General features: G+C 42.5%; 1 protein-coding gene across 25 annotated transcripts in view; it reads left to right on the plus strand.

Moving 5' to 3' along the window:
- ZBTB38 (zinc finger and BTB domain containing 38) overlaps window positions 1-27,692 on the plus strand; it is a 141,435-nt gene that overhangs the window by 105,990 nt on the left and 7,753 nt on the right. The window contains exon 6 of one of the 25 annotated variants that reach the window (XR_002337478.1): window positions 4,080-5,106. The exons of 23 other annotated variants lie outside the window; for them this stretch is intronic. The gene's annotated coding sequence lies outside the window, so the exon portion shown is untranslated. Of the gene's footprint in view, window positions 1-4,079; window positions 5,107-15,274; window positions 16,393-27,692 lie in introns of those variants that run through there. One more of the 25 variants, XM_005669899.3, reaches the window with a different exon arrangement.

Below are 27,692 nucleotides of genomic sequence, written 5' to 3' on the forward strand. Positions count from 1 at the left end.
ACTTGGCATTCTGGACCCCGGGCCTCTCTCCTACCTACCCAGATGTATTGCCATGGTGTCTGGTAGCACCAAAAGGTATGTCTACATCCCCAAAGCTGTGAATGTGACTTTTTTTTTTTTTTTGGAATAAAAGGGGTGTTTGCAGATGTACATTTTTTTTTTTAAGGATTTCGAGATGAGTCCATCCTGGATTATCAGGTGAGCCCTAAATTTGATAAGTGTCCTTATAAGAGGTACACGGAAGAGGGAAATGTAGAGAGGAGAGGGCCATGTGGAGATGGCAGCAGAGGCTGGAGCTATGCAGTCTCAAGCCCAGGCACCCTGGGACCACCAGAAGCTGGAAGAGGCAAGGAAGGATTCTCCCTGCCAGAGCCTTCATGGAGAGCACAGCCCTGCCAACACCTGGGATTTGGACTTCTGGCCTCCAGAAGTGCGACAGAACACATTTCTGTTGTTTTAAGCCACTGAGTATATCGTGGTTTGTTATGGCAGTATTGTAACAGACAGGTATAGTGTCATATCTAGCCTGGATCCGGAAGTATCTGGGAACTTGTGAAAATTCAGTTTCTGGGGTCTCACCTCTGGCTCTTCTGATTCAGTCAGTCTGGGGTGGCACCAAGAAATGGAATTTTTAGTAAGGATCTCCAGGTGATTCTGCTACATCCACTACCCTCTCAGTATCAGTAGTCCTTTTAAGTTCTGGTTTTGTCCCATTTCCTTTTCTTCCCTTCCCCTGGGCATTGTCCATGTTCCTTTGTGCAGCCACTTTCTGTGTGTCAGTGTCCCATGCAGCTTAGCCTTCAGCCCAGCTTCCTTTCAGCATCAGAGTCCCTTGTGGATGCCCATTAGTTGAGTGTGCCACATGCATCTTCACAGGCGCCTCAGAAGGAGCACAGACTTCATTCTCCTCCTCCAAGACCAGGTCTCTGATCCGGTTCCCTGCCTGTTAAAGGCAATTCTAGACAATAGAACAGGTATGGAAATCTTCATTCTTCCCTTTCTCTCCTCGAATTTCCAACTAGTTGATTCTTCTACCCAGATAGCTTTCACTCCTTTCTCTTCTTGTCATCCCCACCTGTCTCCTTGCCTTCTTTCCAGACCCCTTCTGCTCCCAGAATGACCTGTCTGCAGATTTGTCAAACAATTCCTGCTTCAAATCTTTTAAGTGAAGCACCATTGTCCAGGCTGCACATTAGAATCACCTGGAGAGTTTTGTTTTTTAAAACCCCCAATACCTGGAGTTCCCCTTGTGCCTCAGTGGTAATGAACCCGACTGGTATCCATGAGGATGTGGGTTCAATCCCTGGCCTCGCTCAGTGGGTAAGGGACCCAGCGTAGGTATAAGTCGCAGATGCGGCTTGGATATGGCATTGTTGTGGCTGTGGTGTAGGTCAGCAGCTGCAGCTCCAGTTCAACCCCTAGCCTGGGAACTTCCATACGCCATAGGTGTGGCCCTAAAAAAAGAAAAAGAAAGAAAAAGAAAGGAAGAAAGAAAGAAAGAAATCCCAATGCCTAGAAAAACCAAGATCAAATAAATCAGAATCTTGAGTTGGAGCCTGAGTATTGTTGTTGTTATTTACTCCAAGATCCTCTAAGTGATTCCAATATTCAGGTAAGGGTTGAGAGCTACCAGGCTAGAGGTTCAAGTCCTCTATGTCATCATGATGCTCTCTTCATGACTGGGTCCCTGCCAGTCTCTCCCTCCATCTCCCATCTGGCCCTGCCCACGCCCGCCCCGAGCAGCAGACTTTCCACCTCTTGGCCATTCCTCAAAGGTGTCATTTCATTTCCTGCCTCCTTGCCTCTGCTTGACCTCTCCCTAGAATAGAATGCCTTTTTTCCTCTCGAATACCTCGCCTTCCCTGACTCTCCGCCCCCAAACTCCAAGTCCTGGGCATGCTCACTAGAGCACTTTCTTCATCATGGAGGAGCTATTTGTCTGCATGTCTGTCTCCTCCATTGGACTGTGGAGGTTGCTGAAAAGGGAAAGAAATAAAAAGGGAAAGGATTAAACAAGCCCAAGAGTATGAAATCATTTTTCTATTTCTCTGAATTATTGTACCATGCCATCTGATAGCTCATCAGACACTTGTTAAGAAAGCAAAACTCGGGGAGTTCCCGTCGTGGCGCAGTGGTTAACGAATCCGACTAGGAACCATGAGGTTGCAAGTTCGGTCCCTGCCCTTGCTCAGTGGGTTAACGATCCGGCGTTGCCGTGAGCTGTGGTGTAGGTTGCAGACGCGGCTCGGATCCCACGTTGCTGTGGCTCTGGCGTAGGCCAGTGGCTACAGCTCCAATTCAACCCCTAGCCTGGGAACCTCCATATGCCGCGGGAGCGGCCCAAGAAATAGCAACAACAACAACAACAACAAAAAGACAAAAGACAAAAAAAAAAAAAAAAAAAAAGAAAGCAAAACTCTACTTGGTTTTAATGAATATAATGAAGTTGTACTAGCAGTAGTATATGTTACAGTATTAATTGAACACTTGCTGCCAAGGTCTCTATAGTCATTGCCTTATTTAACTATCACAGCAATCAACTCAGGTATCATTCCCACTTTACAGAATGAAGTCCACAAAATTCTGTGTGGTCAGGAAATGCACAATGGCAGAAAATATGAAATAGAATGCATAGACCACCTGGTTAGCAGTATGCCGATGTGATATAGGCTGATTGGGAGAAAAAATCATTCTTATTGTTAAAAATAGCTAATGATATGTAGTTTTTTGAGTGGCAGATACACATTTGACACTGAATTTGGCATAAAACATACACAACCATTGAACATCAATCAAACGATGAGATAATGGAGTTCCTGCCATGGCTCAGTAGGTTGCAAACCCAGCTAGTATCCATGGACGATGCAGGTTCGATCCCTGGCATTGCTCAGTGGGTTAAGGATCCTGCATTGCCATGAGCTGTGGTGTAGGCCGGAAGCTGTGGCTCCGATTCGACCCCTAGCCTTGGAACTTCCATATACCATGGATGCTGCCCTACCTAAAAAGGAAAACAAAAAAGAATCTGATGGCAGTGGCTTGGGTTGCTGCAGAGGCATAGGTTTGATCCCTGGCCTGGTACAGGAAGTTAAGAGGATCCAGCATTACCAACAGCTGTGGCATAGATTGCAGCAGTGACTTGAATTCAATCCCTGGCCCAGGAACTTCCATATGCCACGAGTCCAGTTATGAAATTAAAAAAAAAAAAAAGATGGTGACTTGTATTTACTGACATTTGGAACTATGTGAGTAGAGTCTTTCTCTAAAGTATGCTAGAAGGAGTTTGTGACTCAAAGTCACAAGATCAGTGTTGAAAACCAAACCTTGCCAATTATAAGCCATGTGGTATTGGGATTCTGGCTTAATTTTTCTGAGATTTAGTGCCTTCATCTTTGAAATAGAAATATTGTTGCACAGCCCACAGGGGTGTTGTGAGCAAGAAGAGAAGATGGTGTGTATGAAAGTGATTTATAAGTGGTTTATAAGGGCTAAACAGGAATAAGGTGAGGTGTTCAGGTCTTTATTCTATGTTTAGGTCCAGAGAGTTGGCATTTGGGAAGAGTTGGGATGGGAAAGGCCCTGTTTTTCAGCCTGAGCAGATACGGGCCCTGGAACTATTGCAGGCTGGCTGAATTCCCTAGTGGGGCAGGGTCTGGGTATGCTGGGAAGGGAGCCGCTGAAAGACAAGTGATCTGAATTAGTTAGGATGAGGGGATGAGATGAGTGGTTGGAAAATTAGTCTTGCTGTGCTTATTGATACAATGGAGCTAGAGAATGTAATGGCCAGGGTTTTTTGCATTGAGCCACCTGTAACCGAGCACCAGCCGTGGGACCACAGATCTGCTCCAGCAGCTTGACATCTTGTTCTTTTACTTAGAGGTTATTCCCCAAAATATCACTCCCAGCAGCTCTGCAGTTTTGGAGTCTCAGTGCAAGAGCTCACTTATCCCAAGGTCTGTTCCCATTCCAAACCTGTTAATGTATTAACATGTTGGAGCTTCTTCTCATAGGGTCAATAATGTGGCTTCAACCTCCTTCCTCTTTAAAGGTGAACTGAGGCTTTATCTTTTTTATTCTAATAGACTGAAGACTACTTTCTAAGTCATTGTCGGTATAACAGTCCTGATCTCGAAATGCTCTCCAGAGGTGAGCCTAGGAAACAGCCATCACCACCCTACACTTACCTGAATGTTTCTGCAGCAGGAGTCAGCTTATCATGTTTAAAGAATCAGTAGGTACATTTTAAGATGGAATTATCATTCTAACATACTCCAACAGATTAGAGATAATGGGCCAAATGAACACAATTCAGTTTAACTAGAATGAGTGAATTTTTTATTTTCAGTTAAAAAAAACAAAATTCAGCCTTGGAAGTTGGGAAGTCAAGGAGGACGAAGAACACAAGGGAAGAATGCAGAATTCCATGCTCCCTCCCACCACCCCCCCACACACAGTCTGTATATTAATCAGTTGTTGCACACTTACTGTTTGTTGTGCACTTGCACGACCTGGGCGCTCCTATTTTCTCATTTAATCCTCCAAGCACCCCATGAGGTGTGGTGTGTCTGATTTGCTTCATTTTAAATGTGGACAGACTGAGGCTTGGGGAGCTCAAGTACTTTCTAAGATCACGCTATTAGCGATTGGGTCCCAGAAACTGCCAGTTGAGGAGTATGGTGTGTTGTAAGGTGCACAGGGCCAGAAGTCTAGAAACCTGTTTTGGTCACACAATGAGACCTTAGGCAAGTCATCCTGCTTCTCTGTGCCTCCGTTTGTTCACATTGAAAACGAGGGAGTTGGTCTAAACGGTGTAAATTTCCTTGTCTACAAAATTCTCTTTGCTGGGGTGTAGTTGAAGGAATGGGAGATGTTTACGCCCAGGAAAGGGCCCTTGCAGAGTAAACCTTCCAAGGGCTGTCACGTGGCAGTGGTTACCGTTGAGGGCTCCTCAGCAGGATTGCTCCTCTAAGGAGGAAATTCCCACACGGGGTGGAATGGTCCCCACCCCTGGTCTGAAGAATCTCTAGAATCCCTTTGTGGCAAATTAAGGAGTTAAAAGACATGCTCCACTGAGAAGCTTGCTCTCTTTGCTTTTTGGTTATCTTTTTTTTTTTTTTTTTTTTTTTTTTTTTGCTATTTTGAAGTGAGGGTCACTCATCTGCCCGTTTTGAGAAAGGCTTGGGGGACTGGATTCCCAGTCCCTCAGGACCTGAGAGCATTTCTTTGTGTGGACTCAGCACCATCTTGTGGACGTGGCAGTGTGCACTGGGGATGGAGTCTGGTCCTCAAACAAAGGAACCGCAGGACACACCCCTGAAAAAGCCGCTGCCAGAGAAAGGCTCTATCTGAAGGCCCTGTTTTTAAGAGGGGCTCTCCGAGTTAGGATCTGCCTTGGGGAATTTACTTCCATAACTTACCCTATTATTATACCCCTGACACTTAGAAGAGCAGAGTGGGGCTCAGTGATAGAGTGAGCCGGACCTTCCCGGAGTTGTGGTACAGCATCTGGGGTCCTGTTTCCTAGGGAGAGCATCAGTACTGAGGCCTTCCCAAGAGGGAGCCCTGGGTCCCTTCCCCTCTGGCCTCCCTCCCCCAGTCTGCTGCATCAAGCCCCACCTCTCCTGGTCCAGGACTCTGCCCTGTCTCCTCTTCTTCTTGCTGTGATTGAACGCCACTCAGAGCATCACTAGCCTTATTGGGCTTGAAGACCCCCTTCCCAGCGAGGTGAGGATGGAATAGATTGAAGGTGTGAAGGAAACAGAGCACTCAGGCTGGAAAATGTTTTGCCTTCCCCCACCCTGTCTCCTGACACTGGGGAGGCCAACCACCTCGATGTTTTGACTATTTCTGTATGTGAAGACACTGAGTAAGAATCTTATCCATGCTGAGATAAGAGTCCGAGGGTAGTCTTGCTCAGTGCCTTTATTAGACTGGAAGGAGCAACCTGTGAACCTCGAGAGGTCACTGGAGGGGTAGAAGCCCCCTCTGGTTGTTCAGAGCCCTAGCCTCCTTTTCTCTGCTTATTCTTCACAGCAGTATTGGTAGAGCACTGGGGATTATTTTTAACAGGCATGGAGGGCTCCCCAAACAAGAATCACTGGGTTTGCATCCATCAATATACAGTTATTGGCTTAATTATATTGTGGTGCGTGTACTTTGTATTTTTTTTTTTGCATGTATTCTTTAAAAGCGAGTATTTGTTCTTTCCATTACATTACCTATATTAACATTCTCCAAAGACCTTAATATAGGAAAACTTGGTGTAGTACCCACAGTCCCTTGCTTTGCTAAACAGTTATTTTTGCACTTACCTTCCACAAATATGTTCTGGCTAACTTCCCTTGTCCTGGGGTTGGCTTGGCCTGAGCCCGGTAGCTCCTGACTGTCCAGCCCACCGGACCTAAGTCGCCCAGGCTCCCGGGATGCCCTCGAAGCCAGAGATTCTCCAGGCCACTCATCTCTCCCCTGCAGCCCCAGGGAAATCCCCACTTCCAAATGACCCCTGCTTCCAACGCCCTTTCAACCAACAAGCATTAAGTTGGTTTCTGTTATCATAATGAGACGGGCTAGAGAAAAGAGTTGTAGGAATTGTTTTGTTTTCTGGAATTTTCATGGAAAATTATCAGGGTGAAAGAGCAGTGGAATGAGATACTTCATTTGATATGGATGGTCTCTTCTAATCCTATTAAGAACTAAGTTGCACTATTATATCCATCTTAATAGATTTTTTTTTTTAAGTCTTGAGATGTTAATTAACCTGTCCAAATTCACACAGCTACTTAAGTGGCAGGACTGGAGTTTGAACTGAGGAGTGTGTGATCAGGGCCCCAGCTCTACCTCTGAGGATAAAGGTGACTAACTCTACAGGAGGAGAAAGGACGGCCCTGGGAACAGGGAAAAGAGCTTGGAACCCTTAACTACATCTGACAGTTGTCAAAAATTTTAATCAGGAACTTCAGTGGGAGCTTGAACCAAAACCCAGAATCAGCACATAAATGTGCAAAACCCCAAACTGAACCCAGATTTATTTATTTTTTACTCAATAAACCACAACCTAATGAACCTATTAAACTGAGAAATAAACTAAAAGGATTTTAAAATCTAAAAACCAAAACATCAAAGTATTCTCTAAAATAAATCATAACCAGACTGACATAGTATTAAGTTTCTAGTTTAAAGAAAGAGGAGGTCTCAAGACTGTGCTCCCCCCACAAATCCCTTTGCTGTGAGGGCAAAGGAGCAAATGTGGTCTGCCAGGAGTCTAAAGAGATAGGAGAGGGGATGAAGCAGAACACAGGGGAGGCTTTTTTAGGCAATAAAAGGGTATCAGCATCTAAAACAGGCACATGACCCCATAAATGGACAGAACCTAGCCTTGTTTCTGTAGCCAAACTTGAGTGACCTTCTGACTTAAGAGGACAAAGGCACAGACTGGAAATGTGTAGATGATTTAAGTCTGGGTCTTAGATTATTTTAGCTTCATTCTGTATTAAGCTTTTTACCGGAAAATTGCTAGCAGCCAACTTGAATAATTTTAAGTTCTCAGTGCCTTCTTGCACAGGCTGGGAAGAAATGCTACCAAACAGAGCCGCTAAAGAAAGGGAAATCATTTCCATGATACTTGTAACAGAATGCCCACATATGAGCTAAGGCTGGGATGTAATAACTGCTCTCTGCCTTACGGAAGAATGTTGAGTTAATGAGCGCTTCTGGGGTCTTAAAAACTGGGGGTGGTGGGGGGGATCCTCAGCGCACAGTGGAGTAGAACACTTGTCTTTGCCACTGAGGAATTTCACAGTCCCTAGATTTGGGGCCTGGGGCCAAGACTTTGGTAATACTTGCTGCTGTGGACATTTGAGACTGATAATAATTAATTGGAAAAAAATAACAGTAATTATTTTGTTATACTAAAAATAGCTAATGTTTATTAAGCTGGATTTTGTGCCAGACAGTAAGTTAATCACTTTCTAGGTATTATTATTTAATCCTCAGGTTAATGTGGTAGTTTCTGTTATTTGCTCCATTGTGCAGATGGAGAGGCTGAGGTGCAGAGTTCAGGAGACTTGCCCAAGGTCACAGCCAGAATGTCACGAGAGCCACTTGACACCAAAGTTCTGGCTCTTAGCCGTGGTGCCAGACTAGATGGGGGCTGCCTTATCCTAGATTGTCCTTCGGGGGACCCTGTTTCCTGAGTGGACTAAAATAGTGTTCTGGGGTATCTTAGTTCAGTACCTTTAATCTCTCTCCTGTGCCCCTTCTGTACCCACTTCTTGTGGTAGCCCTTGTGTTACACTCAGTAACTGGTGGGTGGTAGGCATTTAATAAATATTACCTTAAAGTGAAAATGGATGAAAATGATAATATTTATGAATGCCATCTATTACTTTGAAGCTTACATTTTTTAAAAGAAAATAAATCAAAAATAGAAAAGTCTGAATTTCCCTGAAGTGTTCACCCCAGAGCCACCGTGTGGTCCATGTGGCATTTTTAAGCATTTTAGAGAAATGGCCCCTCCCAGCAGGGTATGTGCAGGGCCGAGCAGAGTACCCCCCCGCCCCAGAGTACCACAGAGCATGACCTGTTCTCCCCATGTGGTGCCTGCTCAAGTCCAGGCTACCCATGGTCAAGTGTACACACACTAGTAGGTGGACTGGGGTCATGGAGCATAGAAGCCTTTGATACCAAGCAAAACATGGAAAGGCTAAGTGCTTTCCTTCCCAGGGCTCCTGAACCTGCAGCGGAGAGTGTGGTTTTTAGTCATCTTGCCCAGGGCTTAATTCCACCTCTGCCTCTCACTGGCTGAATGACTTTGGTCAGGTTACATAGCCTCTCTGAGTCTTGGTTTTCTCATTTGACAAATGAGGTTGCTGTGAGGCTTCGTCAGAATGATGTATAACCACGTATGTAGAACGGTACCAGGCATAGAGATGTGCTGGTTTGGCATTGGAGGCGTAGCACATAGCTGGATATTTAGGTGAACTTCCTCCTGTCACACGAGTCAGTCAAGTTGGGGAGGTCAATGCATTTGTGGTGGGATGTCAATGTCACTTTAAAGCAGCCCTCAGGAAGGCTGGCCAGAGGGCCTCCAACACAAGCAGGAGACACAGTGACCTGTTTCTCCATAGCGTAGTTACAAGTCCTGGGCCAGCTTGTGTGCACCACAAACCTGGGTAATTTTCAGTGGGATGCAACAAGCCCGCCTGCCCAGACTCTGTTCTTAAAACTGATTCAGTGTCAGCCATGTCCCCTGGTTCATATTCTTTTTAAAGTTTCCACAGGGGAGTCTGACGTGTGGCTCTGCTGAGGACCACCATTTAAGCCCACAGTACGATACCTTTTCCATCTAAGTGTTGGTTGGCTGGTGGGGGAAGGGCTTGTGTATGCCTATGAGATGGGTCACATGTCAGCGTACCAGGAAGCAAAACCACCCATAGTTATGGATGTGGAAGCAGGCCACAGGCCCAGCTGTGCTTCACTCAGCCCAGAACCTTCTCCAGATCAGCTTTGCCTGAGAGGAGGCTGAGTGAGGGAGATGACAGTGGAAGAAACTGAAAAGTGGTTACAGAGAGTGGATTCCTCTGGGGACGCTTGGAAGGAGGACAGATACAGAAATGGAATCTATAAAACCCCCAACACAGGGCTTTATGCTACATCCACATGGTGACAACTTTATATTTTTAGTATTTAAATTTTTTTTAATTTTTAAAAGTCTATTGCCAATTCACTCAAGGCTCTCAGAAGACAAAGGTCAAATCCCTGGAGTTTAAAGGTTAAAGAACAAGGAGTTCCATCATGGTCCAGTGGTTAATGAATCTGGCTAGCATCCATGAGGACGCAGGTTCAATCCCTGGCCTCAATCAGTGGGTTAAGGCTCTGGTGTTTCCTTGAGCTGTATTGTAGGTCGCAGACGTGGCTCAGATCCCATGTGGCTGTGGCTGTGGTGTAGGCTGGCAGCTACAGCTCCAATTAGACCCCTATGCCACCGGTGCGGCCCTAAAAAGCAAAAAAAAAAAAAAAAAAAAGGTTAAAGAACAAAATTCAGCTGAGCACATTTAAAGACCTTAACTGGCTTTATTTAGTGATTCATGAATCAGGTAGTATCCTATCTAACAGATGGAATGGAGTTCCAAAGAGTTATATAAAGTGAGAGGTTTTAATGACGAAGGGAACAGAGCAAGGAAATTATATGAAGCAAAAAAGTGGGTTGGTTATCGCAAGATTCCTTTCCTTGTAGAAGATGATGGGGGTTGTCAGGCAGATTACTTAACTGGTGCTCCTCAGTCTATTCCTATACTAGATATTTAAGCCAATACCTAGTTTACGATTCCATTGCAGGGAGAACCCAAAATGTAAATTTCAGTTTGGTGACATGGGGCTTAGCATGACCAACCCCATTTTGAGCCTGTTGTCTTATTTTTAACAGAGCAAAGCATATCATTAGAGCTTGAAAGCATTCTCTTTTCCTTTCTTTGAGCCAAAACATTAATAATAAGCAGATTTTCAGTGCTTCAGAGATATGTTTCATTGTTTTAACTTGTTCGAGCAGTAATAACTTTGTGGCAGCGGATGGCCCTGGCTTGTTTTCTCCAGCTCAGCTTTAGGCCAGCAGTGTTGATTTTGTGTGTGTGTTTTATTTTGTTTTTTTCCTTTTACTATGTCAGAACAGCCTTTTTGGTTGTTTTATGTTTGACACATGTATTTCTCCTTTCAGGCACTGGTTACAAATAGTGGGGCAATTTGCACTGACCCAACACTGCATCCAAAAAGCTTGGTAACAATGCCAAGTATAGTGGGCTCAGGAAAGCTAACTCTTTGGTTTTTTTTTGTTTGTTTTTTTTGTTTTTTGCTTTTGCATTTATTTCATAAAGGTTTATTAGCACTGTTATGTGCCAAGTGTGCTGGGAGCTAGGGGAGACTGGTAAACAGATTCAGGCCTCGCAGAATATATACTCTTGTGGTAAGCACACATTTGTCAAATAACACTTAATTACAGTTGTAGTGCTGTGAAAGAAGCACATGCTGAGAGTGCAGGACAGATGAACTTGGTTGAGGGGGAAGGGATTGTTGGAGAGTGATCAGTATTGGCTGCTGCTAGGGCAACAGAGGCTTTCTAGGCTGCAGAGGCAGCATGTGCAAAGGCCCTGAAGTAGAAAGATCCTCAGCACATTCAAGGAACAGAAAGAAGGCTGGTGTGGGTTAGAGTGGCAGGAAATGAGGTCAAATCTCAGAAGACCTTATAGCCTTGGTAAAGGTGCTAGAATTTGGCTTTAAGGTTTTAATAAGCATCACGACCACATCTTACTTAGCTCCATGTTGGCCAGGAGACTCTTCCTCTCTGTCTCTGTCCTGCTGATCTCATGCTTTATCCTGACTGACAAGTCCCCAGCGTGAACCTCATGATCCCTGAGACTGTATCATCCCTGGGCTGTAATGACAGGATAAATCTCAATACTCGTAGCGGGGGAGGGGAGGCAAATGAAAACTCATCTTCCTGAGCATTGACCTCAGATTAGAAAATCCTGGCAGTGCAGATCCTTGGCTTTTGTCTCCCAAGAGCTTAGACTGAATTGGCAACAAACTTTTAAAAATCAACTTTCTTTAATACTAAAAATTTTAAGTTGGCAACCTGTGACTGAGTGTGAAGGCCTTGGTGTTGTGTGTTTAGCAAATTCTGGGCTGTGGGACAGATGCTCTGACTACCTGTTCGGTCAGTATCTTGAAGATGCCTTTTGCCCCAGCTGTGATGGGTCCCAGGCCCATGGCCCATCATCTAGCAATGCTCTGGTTGCCCTGGTAACTGCTTCCCATGGCTAGGGGTTTGCTTGCCTGAACTCTGATCCTCAGCTGCCCTTTTTGGGGATCCCTCTGGCATATTCTGCTTCATGACAGGCAGCATTTCCTGGTGACTCTTGGCCTGGCTCATCCCAATAGCCCTAGCTCTTAAATCTCACCTGGGCCTGTTCCTGTTTGGGCTTCTGTATAACTGGCCTGCAGCTTGGACTTGGTGCAGAGCCATTTTGGACTGGAGACAGCAAGTCAGCTGCTCTGACTTCCCTCCTGCCCTCTGTGTGCGTGCACGTGATGCAGCAGAATGTGGGGGATGGGGTGCCGCACCGCCTTCAGAAATTACAGCTCTGAGTGTAGCACAGGGAACTCAAGTGTTCTGTGATTTCCCATATTCTAGATATATGGGGAAAAAATCTAAATAAGAATGGATGTGTGTATATGTATAATGGAATCACTTTGTTGTACAGCAGAGATTAACACATTATAAATCAACTATACTTCAATAACATTTTTAAAAATAAGAAGAACCAAGAATGAAGAGACATGATAAAAAAAAAAAGAAAGAGATTACATCTCTGCTGGGTAAGCAAGGCACTTCTCTGGGCTCAGTTTTCACATCTATACTGTGGGCAGAGAACAGCAGCTTCCATATAGTGAGCACTGACTCTCTTTAATTCATTTAGCCCTATGAGTTCGTAGTAATATCCATTTTAAATGCCCACCTTGCAGGATAATGAAGGGGATTATAGATTAACATGTGAAGTGCTTAACAACCTGAAATATATCAGATGAAAGCAATTTTATTCAAAATCAATTGGGGAAATTCAGAAAGATGAAAATTATAATTCCTAATATTTATGGTACCTATCCATATATAATGCTCTTTTACAAACAGGTATCTATTTATAGTACAGATCATTCATTTAGTACGTGAATATTTTTTGAGGGCCTACAGTATATCAGGCACTGTTCCAGGTACTTAAGATACATCAGTGCAGGAGTTCCCATTGTGGCTCAGCAGGTTACAAGCCCAACTAGTATCCATGAGGACATGGGTTTGATCCCTGGCCTCGCTCAGTGGGTTAAGGACCCGGTGTTGCCATGAGCTATGGTGTAGGTTGCAGATGCAGCTCAGATCTGGCATTGCTGTGGCTGTGGCTGTGATGTGGGCTGCAGCTGCAGCTCCAATTTGACCCCTAGCCTGGGAACTTCCATATGCCACAGGTTCACCCATTAAAAGAAAAAAAAAAAAAAAAGATACATTAGTGCAGAAAATCAAAGATTGCTGCCCTTGTGATACTTTAATTCTAGCAGGCAGATTGACAGTAAATAGTACATAAGTTGTGTCATGGATGGAGGGATTATGAGTGCTTTGGAAAAGAAAAAAGCAGAGCAGATAAGGGGAGGCAGGAGTGCAGGTCCCTTTTTTCATCAGCCTGAGTGTCTGTGCTTTCAAATATTTCCTGAGTGCCTTCCATGCGCTGTGGCCTGGAGACACAGCAGTGAACAAGACAAATGGAGGTCCTTTCCCTCCTGGAGTTCACCTCCTGGCAACTGCAGTGGATAATGAACAAGCAGGCGAATATATGTAATAATTGCAGGTTGAGGTATGAAGCATAAAGGCAATAAACCAGGTGATGTGAGGGCAGGTAAAGGCAGGAGCAAATAGTGAGATGGGGTGGTCCCTCTGAGGTGACATTAGAGCTGGGCCTGAAGCCCTCAGTGAGCCATCCCCTGGGAAGGACCCAGGACCAGGACCAGAAAGGGGCTTGGAGAGACTGGGCAGGTGGAATTAGCAAAGGGAGGCCCAAGTGTGAGCACAGAAAGCAGGGCAGAGGGAGCAGTGGCCAGGACCCATGGGCAGCAGGGCCTCACAGGCCACAGTGAGGGGTCTGGACTCTCCCCTAACATCTGGGGACAGCCCTGAAGCAGGGCCTGACCTGATCTCCTCTGTGTTGTTAAAAGGCCATCCTGCACTGCGTGAAGGTTGGCCTACATGAGCAGTTCTCTCTTCACGGTCAGAAGCCAGCAGGACAAATTTTGTGGGCTGATTCCTGCGCACATTGAACCCCTGCTATGTGCCAGGCACTGTGCTTGGTGCTTTTCATGTGTATTATCTGGTTCACTCCTCTCTGCCTAGTTTTTAGTCCATCTAGAAAGAGTCCGTATACACTGATTCATTGCCTTGCAGGAGTCCCCCAAAAGCTGGGGTACAGGGGACTGGAGGTGGAGAGCAAGAGTGTGGTGGCAGGTAGATTTAGATAGTTTAACACCAAAGCAGCAGTTGGCCTCAGTCCTTTTTTAGGATAACCCATCTTGCAACTAGCAAGAGGTTTATTCTTGTTCAGAAGCCAGAATGTACAGCAGTTCTTCCCTCTACCCTCCTGGACAGGTAGCAATCAACTAAGAGAAATGGGGCTATTCAATCAACTGGCCCTTTAAGAAAATGGTATTTGGCACATGAAAAAATGCTCAACATCACTAATTGTTAGAGAAATGCAAATCAACACTACAGCGAGGTACCACCTCACACCAGTCAGAATGGCCACCATTAATAAGTCTACAAACAACAAATGCTGGAGAGGGTGTGGAGAAAAGGGAACCCTCCTACACTGTTGGTGGGAATGTAAACTGGTACAACCACTATGGAAAACTGTATGGAAACTACAGAACTTCCATATGACCCAGCAATCCCACTCCTGGACACATTGCCAGACAAAACTTTCATTCAAAAGGATAGACGCACCCCTATGTTTGTTGCAGCACTATTCACAATAGCCAAGATGTGGAAACAGCCTAAATGTCCATCGAGAGATGAATGGATTAAGAAGATGTGCTCGGAATTCCCGTTGTGGTACAGTGGAAATGAATCCGACTATGAATCATGAGGTTGCGGGGTTCAATCCCTGGCCTCGCTCAGTGGGTTAAGGACCCAGCATTGCCGTGAGTTGTGGTGTAGGTCACAGATATGGTTCGGATCTGGTATTGCTGTGGCTCTGGTGTAGGACGGTGGCTACAGCTCCAATTAGACTCCTAGCCTGGGAACCTCCATATGCCACGTGTGCGGCCCTAAAAAGACGAAAAGACCAAAAAAAAAAAAAAAATGATGTGGTACATGTACACAATGGAATACTACTTAGCCATAAAAAGAACAAAATAATGCCATTTGCAGAAATATGGATAGAACTAAAGATTCTCATACTACATGAAGTCAGAAAGAGAAAGACAAAATACCGTATGATATCACTTATACATGGAATCTAAAATATGGCACAAGTGAACCTATATATATAGAAAAGAAACATAGACATGGAGAACAGACTTATGGTTACTGTGGGGGAGGGACAGGGACAGACTGGGAGTTTGGGGTTAGTAGATGCAAACTATTGCATTTGGAGTGGACAAGCAATGAGATCCAGCTGTATAGCACACGGAACTATATCTAGTCACTTGTGATGGAACATGACAGAAGATATTATGATAAAGAGAAAAAATATATATATATACATGTATAGCTGGGTCACTTTGCTGTACAGTAAATCAACTATAATAATAAAAATTTTTTTTAAGAAAATGGTAGTTGGCTTTTTAAAACAACTCTGCATGATAAGCTTACCCTAAACTACGAAGTTTCAGGGGACAGGACCCCAGTCCTGGTCATTCTGGTAACTTGGTTCCCGCAGCATTCAGATTTAAAATGCCTTTTCATATTAGCATCTCTAATATTAGTGGACTTTGGTGGAGACAGGAAATGGACCCAGAATTTCAGGGCTTCGGAGATATTCTCTGAGTCCATTTGCCAGCTTTCTTAAGCAAGCAATTATCCGTGCAAGCTTGATCCTGAGACGAACGCAAAGGCTACCCTAAACACTGCTGTGTTTCAGGGGAAAAAAAAAAAAGTAAAGAAAGAAAGAAACTAAGGACTTTTCTCCCTTTCATCTTTCTAAACAAGCAACCTGAAATACTTAACTGGGCACATTGCGACACTTGTGAATCTGATAATACTCGTTCTCACAATCTATATGCACGCAACTACAAGTCTGGAGACCAAATGTTTACCTTTTCAAAATAACATGTTCAAGAAAGGTGGTTCCAGCCAACCTCCCTGTCTGTTGAATGTGCTCTGGCAGCTTCCTGATGCTAGCCTTTCCCACTCCCCGAATTTCAGATGAAAAAACAAACTTCCCTTGTCACGCTACACCGTCTTGAATCTGATAGCTTAAAGGCATTAAAGTCTGATAAATGCAGCTCTTCTCTGCTCCTTTTGGGCTGCATTTAGAAGGCAAATCAAGAGGATTTTCCTTTTCCTCGATGTGGCAGAACTCTATAAAGGGCTTCTGTTTTGTAATCTGTTTTCGAGATCTGATGCGTGTGTTTCTAACACCCTGTCACGTGAGGAGGTCTGACGTAGTCACCCAACATGACTATGAGAAAATGCGCTGTAAAGATGTGTGTGGCATGGTGGAGCTGGATCACTGAAGCAGGGTCCTTTGTCAGAACCCTGCTCACAGAAAATAGCAGATCCATGCAGTAGATTCCACTTCACTTCCATACAGGCCCCACGCTGGCCCAAAACGGACTGCGAGCTTGACTTTTGCAGGATTCCAGGTCAGTATCCTAATGCAGTGCGTTCTTTTTTTAGTTGGGTTTTATTTCTAAGTTTCTTTTTTTAGAAGAAGACTTGCAGTAGAGAGAGGAGGAAGTTGCTCTGTTGATTCAGCTTCGTTATTATGAACATTAGGAATTGAGTGGCCAAGGTCCTGCAGGCGGGCCCTTGGCCTTTACCTCTGATCCGAAGATTTAGAAAAATAGGATTCAGTCTGGCCCTAGACAGTGGCCTTGAGTAAGTGATTTCTAATTCTCACTGAGAGTGAGGACTGGACAGGGTTATTTCACTCTCCGTCTGTCATGTCTTAAAGATTTGCTAATAAAAGTGCACCAGAGTTTATTAACATGCCCTGTAAAGTTCTACATAATAGTTAACATTGGTTAAACAACTTAAAGAGGTTTTTCAAGGTTGGGTTTTTGTTTTGTTTTGTTTTTTTGGCTTCGTTTATATTGTGAGAGAATTTTTAGGGAAACTATCATTTTAAGTTTTTTCACTTCTCTGTATTTTAGTAAAGGCGCCTTGTCTAATTGGAGTAGGGAAGATTTCATTAAGCTGGAAATACTGGGAGCTGGTTGGTCAGATCATTGCCAAGAATTTTTTCCCTTGTTTTCAAGTTCAGTCCCCAAATGAGTGAACCAAAGCAGTCTCCAGGATGTAATGGGGAGGGGGCTAGTTTAGTAGGGCAAACAGAATGCTGTGACCAAGCTAACTTTTGAGACTTGGAAGGCAAGGATTCAAGCAACCATGTGCAAAGGGAATGTAGGCAGCAGCCCTGCACATTAGGAGATAGTTTTCATCTGAGTATCGTGTGTAAGGACTATTGGTCCAGCTGGTTTTTCAGCCGTGCTCAAACTCCAGGGATAATAATCACTTCAAACTTGGAAAATTAGGGGAGTTCCCATAGTGGCGCAGTGGTTAACGAATCCGACTAGGAACCATGAGGTTGCGGGTTCGGTCCCTGCCCTTGCTCAATGGGTTAACGATCCGGCGTTGCCGTGAGCTGTGGTGTAGGTTGCAGACACGGCTCGGATCCTGCGTTGCTGTGGCTCTGGCGTAGGCCAGTGGCTACAGCTCCAATTCGACCCCTAGCCTGGGAACCTCCATATGCCACGGGAGTGGCCCAAAGAAATAGCAAAAAGACAAAAAAACAAAACAAAACAAAAAAAACAAAGTTGGGACTTAATACACTGAAAAATACAAAACATCACTGAAAGAAATTAAAGACGATCTAAATAAATAAAAAGATATTTCACATTCAGGAATTGGAAAACAATATTAAAAAAAACTTGGAAAATTAAAGATGGCTATAGTGTGTGTGTATCTGTGTGACTGTGGGTGTTTTCTCTGTGTGTGTGTGCGTATGTGTCTCTGTCTGTCTGTCTGAGTTTCTCTATTCCTTGATTTCCCCTTCTGTCTCCTGGGTATTTTTGCTGCTGCTTCTTCTTCTTTTTTTTTTTTTTTATGGCTCACAGCATATAAAAGTTCCTGGGTCAGGAGTCAAATCAGAGCTGTTGCTGCTGGCCTGTGCCACAGCCATGGCAACACTGGATCCAAGCCGCATCTGTGACCTACACCATGGCTTGTGGCAACACCAGATCCTTAACCCACTAAGCAAGGCCAGGAACCAGATCCACATCCTCACAGAGACAATGTCGCATCCCTAACCTGCTGAGCTACGATGGGACCTCTTCTGCTCCATATTTTAGCACACTTTCATTTGTTTTTCTCTTCAGTTCCTTTAGGCTTACATAGGATTCATTTTATTGAGTAAAATAATTTTTAAATAGTTCCTTTAAAAATGCTTTTGTGTATTCACCCATGAAAAAAGAATGAAATAATGCCATTTGCAGCAACATGGATACAACTAGAGATTATCATTCTAAGTGAAGTAAGTCAGAAAGAGAAAGACAGTATCATATGATATCACTTACATGTGGAATCTAAAATATGGCACAAATAATGCAAACTGTTGCCTTTGGAATGGGTAAGCAATGAGATCCTGCTGTTTAGCTCTGGGAACTATATCTAGTCACTTATGATGGAGCATGATAAGGTGAGAAAAAGGAATATGTATGTGTGACTGGGTCACCTTGCTGTACAGTTGAAAATTGACAGAACACTGTAAACCAGCTATGATGGAAAAAATAAAAATCATAAAAAATAAAAATAAAATATGGCACAAATGAGCCTATTTACAAAAAAGAAACAGACTCGCAAACATAGAGAACAGACTTGTAGTCTCCAAGGGGGAGGGACCAGGATGGATTGGGAGCTTGGGGTTAGTAGATGCAAGCTATTACATTTAGAATGAATAAGCAATGAGGTCCTGCTGTATAGCGCAGGGAACTATATCCAACCTCCTGTGATGGACCATATGGAAGAATAATATATAAAAAAAAGTGGAGTTCCTGTCGAAGCTCAACGGAAACAAATCTGACTAGCATCCATGAGGGCGCAAGTTCCATCCCTGGCCTTGCTCAGTGGGTGAAGGATCTGGTATTGCCATGAGCTGTGGTGTAGGTCGTAGATGCAGCTTGGATCCTCCGTGGCTGTGGCTATGGCATAGGCTGGCAGCTGCAGCTCCAATTCCAACCCTAGCTTGGGAACCTCCATATGCCACGGTTTAGCCTTAAAAAAAGACACACACGCACACACAAAAAAAGGGTGTGTGTATGTATACATATATATGTAAGTGCATATGTATGACTGAGTCACATTGCTGTAAAGCAGAAAGTAGCACAACATTGTAAATCAACTATAATAAAAAATTTTTTTAATGATTTTAAATGTTTTCTTATAGGTTAGAGCAGCAGTTCTCAAGCTTTTTATCCCCAGGGCCCCTTTACACTTTTATAAACCTTTAAGGACTTGAAGAGCTTTTTTTAAAAAACCTAAGTTACACCTATTAATAGTTATCATATTCTATGGCTGTGGTTTGAGTATGGAATCCGTTTTTGTCATTTTCATTCTGATATTCTAAGGACTCTAAGTCTCATCTACTCTTCTCTAAAACTAAAAACTAATTAATTATGTTGCAATTTTTGAGCCTTATATTTGGTTGAGCCAAACAGATGGTTATTTTGTTTATTTCATGCATTGTTCAGTCTCTATCACAACTCCTCGACTCTGCCTTTGTGCAAAAACTATCATTGAAAATATATTTAAAAAAATGAAAAAAAATTTAAAAAATGAGAGTGGCACTGTTCCAATAAAACTTCACTTATGAGTACTGAAAAAAGAATATTTATCATATTCAAAAATTTAAATGAAAGTTTCAAAAACTATTAACTTATGAAAATTGGCTATGATAAACCCAGTTATATGACAAAATGACATTTTATTTAAAAAATACCTATTTTCTAAAGCAAAAAATAAAGTGAGAAGAGTTCATTGTTTTACATTTTTGCAATACAGTTTGACTCTTAAACAATGCAGGAGTTGGGGTACAGACCCTCCATGCCATCGAAAATCCACAGTCTACCCTCCTCCACGTCCACAGTTCTGCATCTGCAGGTTCAGCCAACCATGGACCATGTAGTACTGCTGTATGTATTTAGTGAAAAAAATCCATGTTTAGGTGGATGCCAGCAGTTCAAACCTGTGTTGTTCAGTGGTCTTCTGTATCTTTAATAGCTGTCTTAAAGGAAGCTGGATTTTCATATCTGGATTCAGCTTCAATGTTGTTAAGGATCTGGCGTTGCCGTGAGTTGTGGTGTAGGTTGCAGATGTAGCTTGGATCTAGCGTGGCTGGGACTGTGGTGTAGGCTGGCAGCTGTAGCTCCGATTGGACCCCTAGCCTGGGAACCTCCATATGCATGGGTGTGGCCCTAAAAAGCAGAAAAAAAAAAAAAAAAGTTGGAACGTGGAATCTGAAACTGTCAATGAACTTCCTGTGCTTTCTTACATTTAAATCCGCTGCACTCTCTTATTCCTTTTAGCCCATGCATTTTGGGGAGTAATATGCATTGATCATTTGGAAAATAATGGCTTTCTGAGACATGCATATCTTCCAAATTAATTGCTCAGTATCCAGAAATCACTTTCATTAAAATCACCACCAGCCTCACCAGAAATATCATTATGTATTGAGAAGTGTTGAACTCAACGGTGGTGGATACGAGTTTTCCGGAATTCTATTTTTTCCTCATGACAATTACATTTTATTACTGGCAACAAAATGGCTGCTTCCTTGAAATGACAGAATCACTTAGTTCATCTTCAAGAAAATATTTGCTTGTATCTGAACTTCCAGGGTCTATTTATCAGTCATTTTTTCCAAGTAAACCAGTGATGTTCCATGGAAAAAAAAAAAAAAAAACTTGGCTAGTTCAACTCACAACTCAAACACCCAAGTACTTTTATTTCAAGGCAGTAGCATTTTTCAGTATTTGTACTTCCCATGTCATCACACAGTAGTAAAAAAATGTATATTCAAGTTTCAAGATTGATGAAATTAATCATTTTTACTCCTTCATCCAAGTGTTACTGGCTTGAGCCTTGCAAAGGTGCCGGCAGTTTTCCCCGACTTTGCTTTTGCACCATTCACGTACATGTCAACTTAGAAAAAAGAACAAATGACATTAGTGTTGTCATGAAAATAGTTTTGACCTCACAAATCTGTTTGAAAGGGTCTTGAGAGACCCAGAGGTCCATGAAACACATTTTGAGAACTATTAGGTTAGAAGAAAACTTAAAAAAAAACCCCAAAAAACAGGAATTCGTTTTTTAAATTAATTTTTAAATTGAGGTGTAGTTGATTTACAACGTTGTGTTAGTTTCAGGTGTCTAGCAGAGTAATTCAGTTATACATATACATATGTGTAAGATTGCCTTCATTCCAAGATGATAAGAACTTCTATGTAGAAAATGTATTGGGATCTACCAAAAAAAAAAAAAAGGAACTACTAAAGCTAATAACTGGTAACACTCATAGTTATTTATCTAAGAAAAAAGAAGGTATATACTATACAAATTGTGCACACAAATGTTGATGTAACCGCTGTTTGCAACATATATTTATATATATATATATAATATTCTCTTTCAGATTCTTTTCCAGTATAGGTTATTACAAGATATTGAATGTAGTTCCCAGTGCTATGTAGTAGGTCCTTGTTGTTTACCTATTTTATATATAGTGGTATGTACATGTTAATCCCAAACTCCTCATTTATCCCTCCCACATCCTTTCTCCTTTGGTAACCATAACTGTGTGTTCTATGCCTGTGAATATGTTTCTGTTTTGTAAATGAGTTCATTTGCATCATTTTTTTAGATTCCACATAATAGGTCATATCCTATATTGGTCTTAGTCTGACTGACTTCACTTGGTATGATAATCTCCAGATTCATCCAAGAGGAATTCATTTTTATTGTCCTGGTAATTGCGATTTCTCTAGAGTAGAATTTGGGTTCACCTAGGTCTGATTGTTAAAGGTTTACATCAGGAAGCTTCTTACGCACAGTATATTAAGCCATTTGCTGCTTGAGGCCTGAGCAGCCAGTGCACCTCTGCTCACTGTCAGCACCAACAACACATGGTACCCGACAGGCGCAGAGGGTGCCAGAAAGAGTTCGGTTGTCCCCACACTCAGGGAGCAAACAGGGAAAGACAGAAATGTGAACAAATGTGAGCAAACAGGGAAAGACAGAAATGTGAACAAATATTACAGGCTACACCTGTAATATTACATGCGACGGTAAAGGTAGGAGCCCCAAACTGGAAATTCTAGAGGAGGGAGGCTGACCAGAAGAGATGTCACCTGAGACGAGTAAATTATAGGAATTGCCGGGCATAGAAGCTCCAAGCGAGGATAGAAGAAGAACTCAGGGAGAAATAGTTTTTCATCCAAACCTTCATACAGATTGCACATAGAAATATTTCTGAGTCATAAGAAAAGGCACCCATGTAAGGAGTGTAATGTGCTATGTGTGTTGTGGGTGTATCTGGGGGAGATGGGGGAGGCTCACATGGGGAAGGGGCCTTCTGCTTTGGATAATAATCCACTTCTGTACCGTTAGAATGTATTACTATCAGCATGAATTTACTTTACTTCCCTAAAATGAGTTAATTCTAAAAGTAGGTGAAGAAACGTCATTTTAATCATTGAAAGCATCTCCTTTAAGTGACCATCTTTCCATGATGTATATGTGTATTCATTTATTTATTTTTGTCTTTTTAGGGCCGCACCTGCAGCATATAGAAGTTCCCAGTCTTGGATCAGAGCAGGAACTGCCGGCCTACACCACAGCTATGGCAACACCAGATCTGAGCCACCTCTGCAACCTACACCACAGCTCACAGTAATGCCAGATCCTTAACCCACTGGTCGAGGCCAAGGATTGAACCCACGTTCTCATGGATACTAGTCAGGTTTGTTACCACTGAGCCACAGTGGGAACTTCTGCGTATTTATGAGATGAGATTAGAATATGGCAAAAAACAAAAGCAGCAGCAGATTCTAAATATGCTAATTGGTATAATTTCCCAATGGCATTTTTATGAAGTATAATTATAAAGCATGTTTATCCAATATTTATAAAATTCTTAAAAGCATTGTACATATTAAGTATATTTTATGTAAAATATCCTTATGTAATTATAACTATAATAGAGAACTTTAATTTATATAGCAGTGTATGTTTTGTTTATATATTTATACGTATAAATACAGATGGCCATTCATCCTCATTTCCCATGGATACTTGTTTCCCTGGTATAGTTATCTGTTGCACCCCCTTCTCTCTTTTAGGTGTCCTGTTTTTTAGATGCTGAATTATATGTTCATCCTATTTTATGTGCTTATGAAATACATTTACCTATAGCACATGTTCATAGAGTCATATATTTACTGTACATACATGTGGATGTATGTGTATTTATATATTTAGAAAGGTATATGTTAAAAGCTATTACACCTAAAATACAAACTCAGAAAAATAGCGTAAGTCAGACAACCAGTTATCTAATTACAAATTCGTTTTTTTTTTTAATGTTGGCTCCCCCAAATTTTGCTTCTATAACATTTTTGTTAGCCTTTTCCATGTTTATTTATTCCGTCTCAGCAGTACTACTGAAAATAGTGAATATATTACAGGAGACTTGCCTTTTTTTAGAAAACATTTTAGAAAATTATGTGTAAATTAAATCTCATCTGCTTTCCAACTTCTGTTTCTTTTCCTGAAGTCTGTTGTGGGCTTTCCATTGGCAGGAACTCCTAAGACTTCTGTTTTCATTTTACTTTCTATGGAGAAATAGAAGAGGCGATCACTTTAATTTTTTTAAACCAAAGAATACTGTTTTGGGTAAGAATGGCTGCCTCCCCCGCCACGAGCTCATTTTTCTTCTTTTTAAGGCTACACCTGCAATATACAGGCATAACCATAGCAACACCAGATCCGAGCCAAGCCGCATCTGTGACATACACCACAGCTCATGGCAGGGCTGGATCCTTAACCCACTGAGCGAGACCAGAGATCGAACCCACATCCTCACAGAGACTATGTCCTGTTCTAACCTGCTGAGCCACAGCGGGAACACCTAATTGATGTCTTAATTCTAACTTTAGGGATATCCTTAGAGTAAGTATGTCTAATCAGAACTGTGAGTCCAATGAGATTTTGCTTAATATTCCTATCAGTTGCACAAACCAAACTGGCTAAAAGGGCAAGGCTGGGCTTGTGGCTGAGAGAAGCCACTTGGCAGTAAGTGCCTGGATAAGTAGCACATGTGTGCAGGTGACTGTGATGCAGAGACTTGGCTCCTTGATTGCCAGGCAGGCAACAGCCTTGCTGTTACCCAGTCTTCCTATTCTTCGAGAAAAGATATATTGATTTTTATATTAAATCTCACTTTTTTCAACATCAGCTCAGTTTTTCAAAAACCATGGAAACCAGCTGTGCTCATGGCCTACAGTGGGTCCCCTCTGGTCTGCACACTTCAAACTCATTTCTTTGCTGCCCTTGGGCATGCAGAACGTGACTGGAAATTGCATCTTCAGCAATTTTCACTGCTTTTTCAATGTGCCTTTGCAGATTTGGATTCTTTGTTCTAAACTGTTACACTCCTTCCTAGATTACAAGCTTCTTGAGGCCATGAAACTCTTAACCGTGCCTCTTTCTGACTAGAAGTCCTTTTCTTTAGTTTTGTCCATATTGGCAGAAGCAAAGTCAGGGTCACTTACCCCTACAAGGTTTTGCTGGGCTTTTTCTACCTTCCCTCCTCCAATTCTCAAAACCTTCTCCCAGTCCTCCTGATCCTGCACATTCACTGGGAATCTTTGTTTTACAGCATTTCATGACCACATCTTATTTTCTCTGCTATACCACAAGTCTTTGAGGGCAGATTTTCTGTTTCTGTAATGGTCCTGGGTTTTAGTATCAGCCCCCAGGCCCTTCTGACTGGTCTGATGATGCCCAGCCTTCCAGGGACCCTGTAAATAAGTTGTCATTTTATCTTGTGACACTCTGTACAAACCTTTTGAATGAGACCTGCCCTTATGGATTCCGATTATTAGTTAGCAGTTCTCTTTCTTTCCCTGGACTCTGGGCTTCTGGAAGGCAGAGACTTGCCTTATATCACTTTAGCATCTCTAGCTCCAAGCACTGTGCCTAACTATGTTAGGGAATTCCATATCTACCGGACACAGTTGATATAAGAATGAATGTGTGTGTGTGTGTGTGCGTACACGTGCGCACACCAAGAAGACAAAAGTCAAATTGCTATGTAGTCATTGATTTTTTTTTTTTTTTTGTCTTTTTAGGGCCTTACCCAAGGCATATGGAGATTCCCAGGCTAGGAGTCCAATCAGAGCTACAGCAGCCGGCCTGCACCACAGCCATAGCAGCATGGGATCCGAGCCGCGTCTGCGAACTACACCACAGCTCACAGCAATGCCGGATCCTTAACCCACTGAGTGAGGCCAGGGATTGAACCTGCAACCTCATGGTTCCTAGTCAGGTTCGTTAACCACTGAGCCACTTCGGGAACTCCTAGTCATTGTGATTTTTAAAAGGATTTCTGCCACGTGGTGGTAGATACTTCCCTGAAAGATGTCATGCTTGGATTTTCCAAAGTTATAAGGGTGTTTTAATAACATATAATGCTATCTCCTATTGTATTTTTTTTCTGACTGTAAGTGTGACAAGAAATGATTAAGTGTTAACAGTTGGCCTTTTGCTAGCTGTCCTAACTGAATCTAAGAATCAGAGCAGCCCGCAGAAGTGAGTAGGAATTATAATCTGACACGCTAGAGTATTTATTAGTTCAACTTGAAATACTGTATCCTCCAAATGGAAGAGAGCCTAGTGGGAGGTTCAGAGTGCTGTGATGTGAAGTGTTCTGGAAGAAGCAGTAGTTTTGATGTAGGACATTGTAGGTGACATCAACAGAGAACTAAGCCAAGATGGAGACCACCTTTTTATTTTTAAAAACTTTTATTGTGATATAGTTGATTTACAGTGTTGTATTAGCATCAGGTTTACAGCAATATGAATCAATTATACATATACAGGTAACTATTCTTTTTTCCCAGAGGTTATTACAGAACATGGAGTAGACCTCCCTGTGCTATACAGTAGGCACTTGTTAGTTATCTGGTTTTTTCATTTTTGTCTTTGTTTTATCTTTTTTAGGGCCACACCTGTGGCAAAATAGAAGTCCTCAGGCAAGGGGTCGAATCAGAGCTACAGCTGTCAGCCTACGCCACAGCCACAGCAACGTAGGATCCGAACTGTGTCTTAGACCTACACCACAACTCATGGCAGTGCTAGATCCTTAACCCACTGACTGAGGCCAGGGATCAAACCCGTGTCCTCATGGACACCAGTCAGATTCATTACCACTAAGCCAGGATGGGAACTCCTAGTTATCATTTTATATATATTAGTGTGTGCATTAATCCCATCCTCCCAACTTATTCCACCCACCATGGTTTCCCCTTTGGTAACTCTAAGTTTGATTTCAAAATCTGTGAGTTTGTTTCTGTTTTATAACTAAGCTCTTTTATATTATTTTTAAATTATATTCCACATACAAGTGATTTCTGTTATATATTTGTCTTTCTCTGACTTCACTAAGTATGTTAATCTCTAGCTCCATCCATGTGGCTGCAAATGGTGTCATTTTGTTATTTTTATGGCTGAGTAATATTCCATTGTATATATGTACAACATCTTTATCCATTCATCTGTTAATGGACATTTAGGTTGTTTCTGTGCCTTGGCTATTGTAAATAGTGCTGCAGTGAACATAGGGGTGCCTGTATCTTTTCAAATTATGATCTTCTTTGGCTATACGCCTAGGAGTGGGATTGCTGGGTCATATGGCAGTTCTATCCTTAGTTGTTAAGGAAACTCCACTATGGTTCCATAGTGGTTTTCTCAGGAACCAGCATGTTCTCCATAGTGGTTGTACCTAGAAACTACCTTTTTTTCATCATAAAGCATGTGTTTTGCAAGATCTGAGATGGCCCAGTCAGGCAAGGTAAAGAATTGAAATAATGCATGGGGTTCAGATAACCTGAACAGGAGAAGAAGATATGAGTCAGGAGAGAAAGTAGATCCTGCAGGGGCCCAGAACAGAGAAACTGCGAGGAAGGCCAAGGAAGCAGCAGCCCAGGATGTTATCGATCTACCCCAGTGAAAGACAGACTCCTGCAATCTGTTCAGGGGTGACCCTTTCTCCTTTCAGCACCACAGAGGAAGCCAGAAAGCTCCCTTTTCATTTAATTTTATTTATAGATTTAATCCCCCACATCCCTAGCAAAGATTCACAGAAGGTTACAATTAAAGGCAGGGAAAAGAAAGAGTAGAAGAGCTATCATTGAATAAAGCAAGTGAGACAATAGCCACACCAGAAACCCGGGCTCAGGGTGGCTGCAACTGATGATAAAAGCTAGTTCTAAGCTTCCTCCTCTGGAGAATTAAAAGAGATACATGGTGAGTACATTGTTTTCATTCTCTGAAGGATGAAGAATTTGTTAGTAAGAATAGGCTTTTTCCAAAGGCTGAATGAGATAAAAGAATTTATCAAATGGATTCTTGTATAAATAACATAATGGGCATGGCTTATAATTGCTTTACAAAAAGGTAAAAAGAGATTCTTTATGTGGCCATCTGGTCTTTCCAACTGAATAAATGCCCTGAGCTAAACATTACACGCCAGTGCTAGGAAGACAATGCCACTGGGAGGTAAAGAGATAGCAACAAGCTATAGGGCTTTATGGACAGTACTTGGATCAGGGATTAACAAATCACTGGGTGGTATATATCCTTTGGAGCAGAGGATTTGGTTTTTTTT

Source organism: Sus scrofa, chromosome 13 (genome assembly GCF_000003025.6).
Source record: "Sus scrofa isolate TJ Tabasco breed Duroc chromosome 13, Sscrofa11.1, whole genome shotgun sequence".
Classification (NCBI taxonomy): Eukaryota; Metazoa; Chordata; class Mammalia; order Artiodactyla; family Suidae; genus Sus; species Sus scrofa.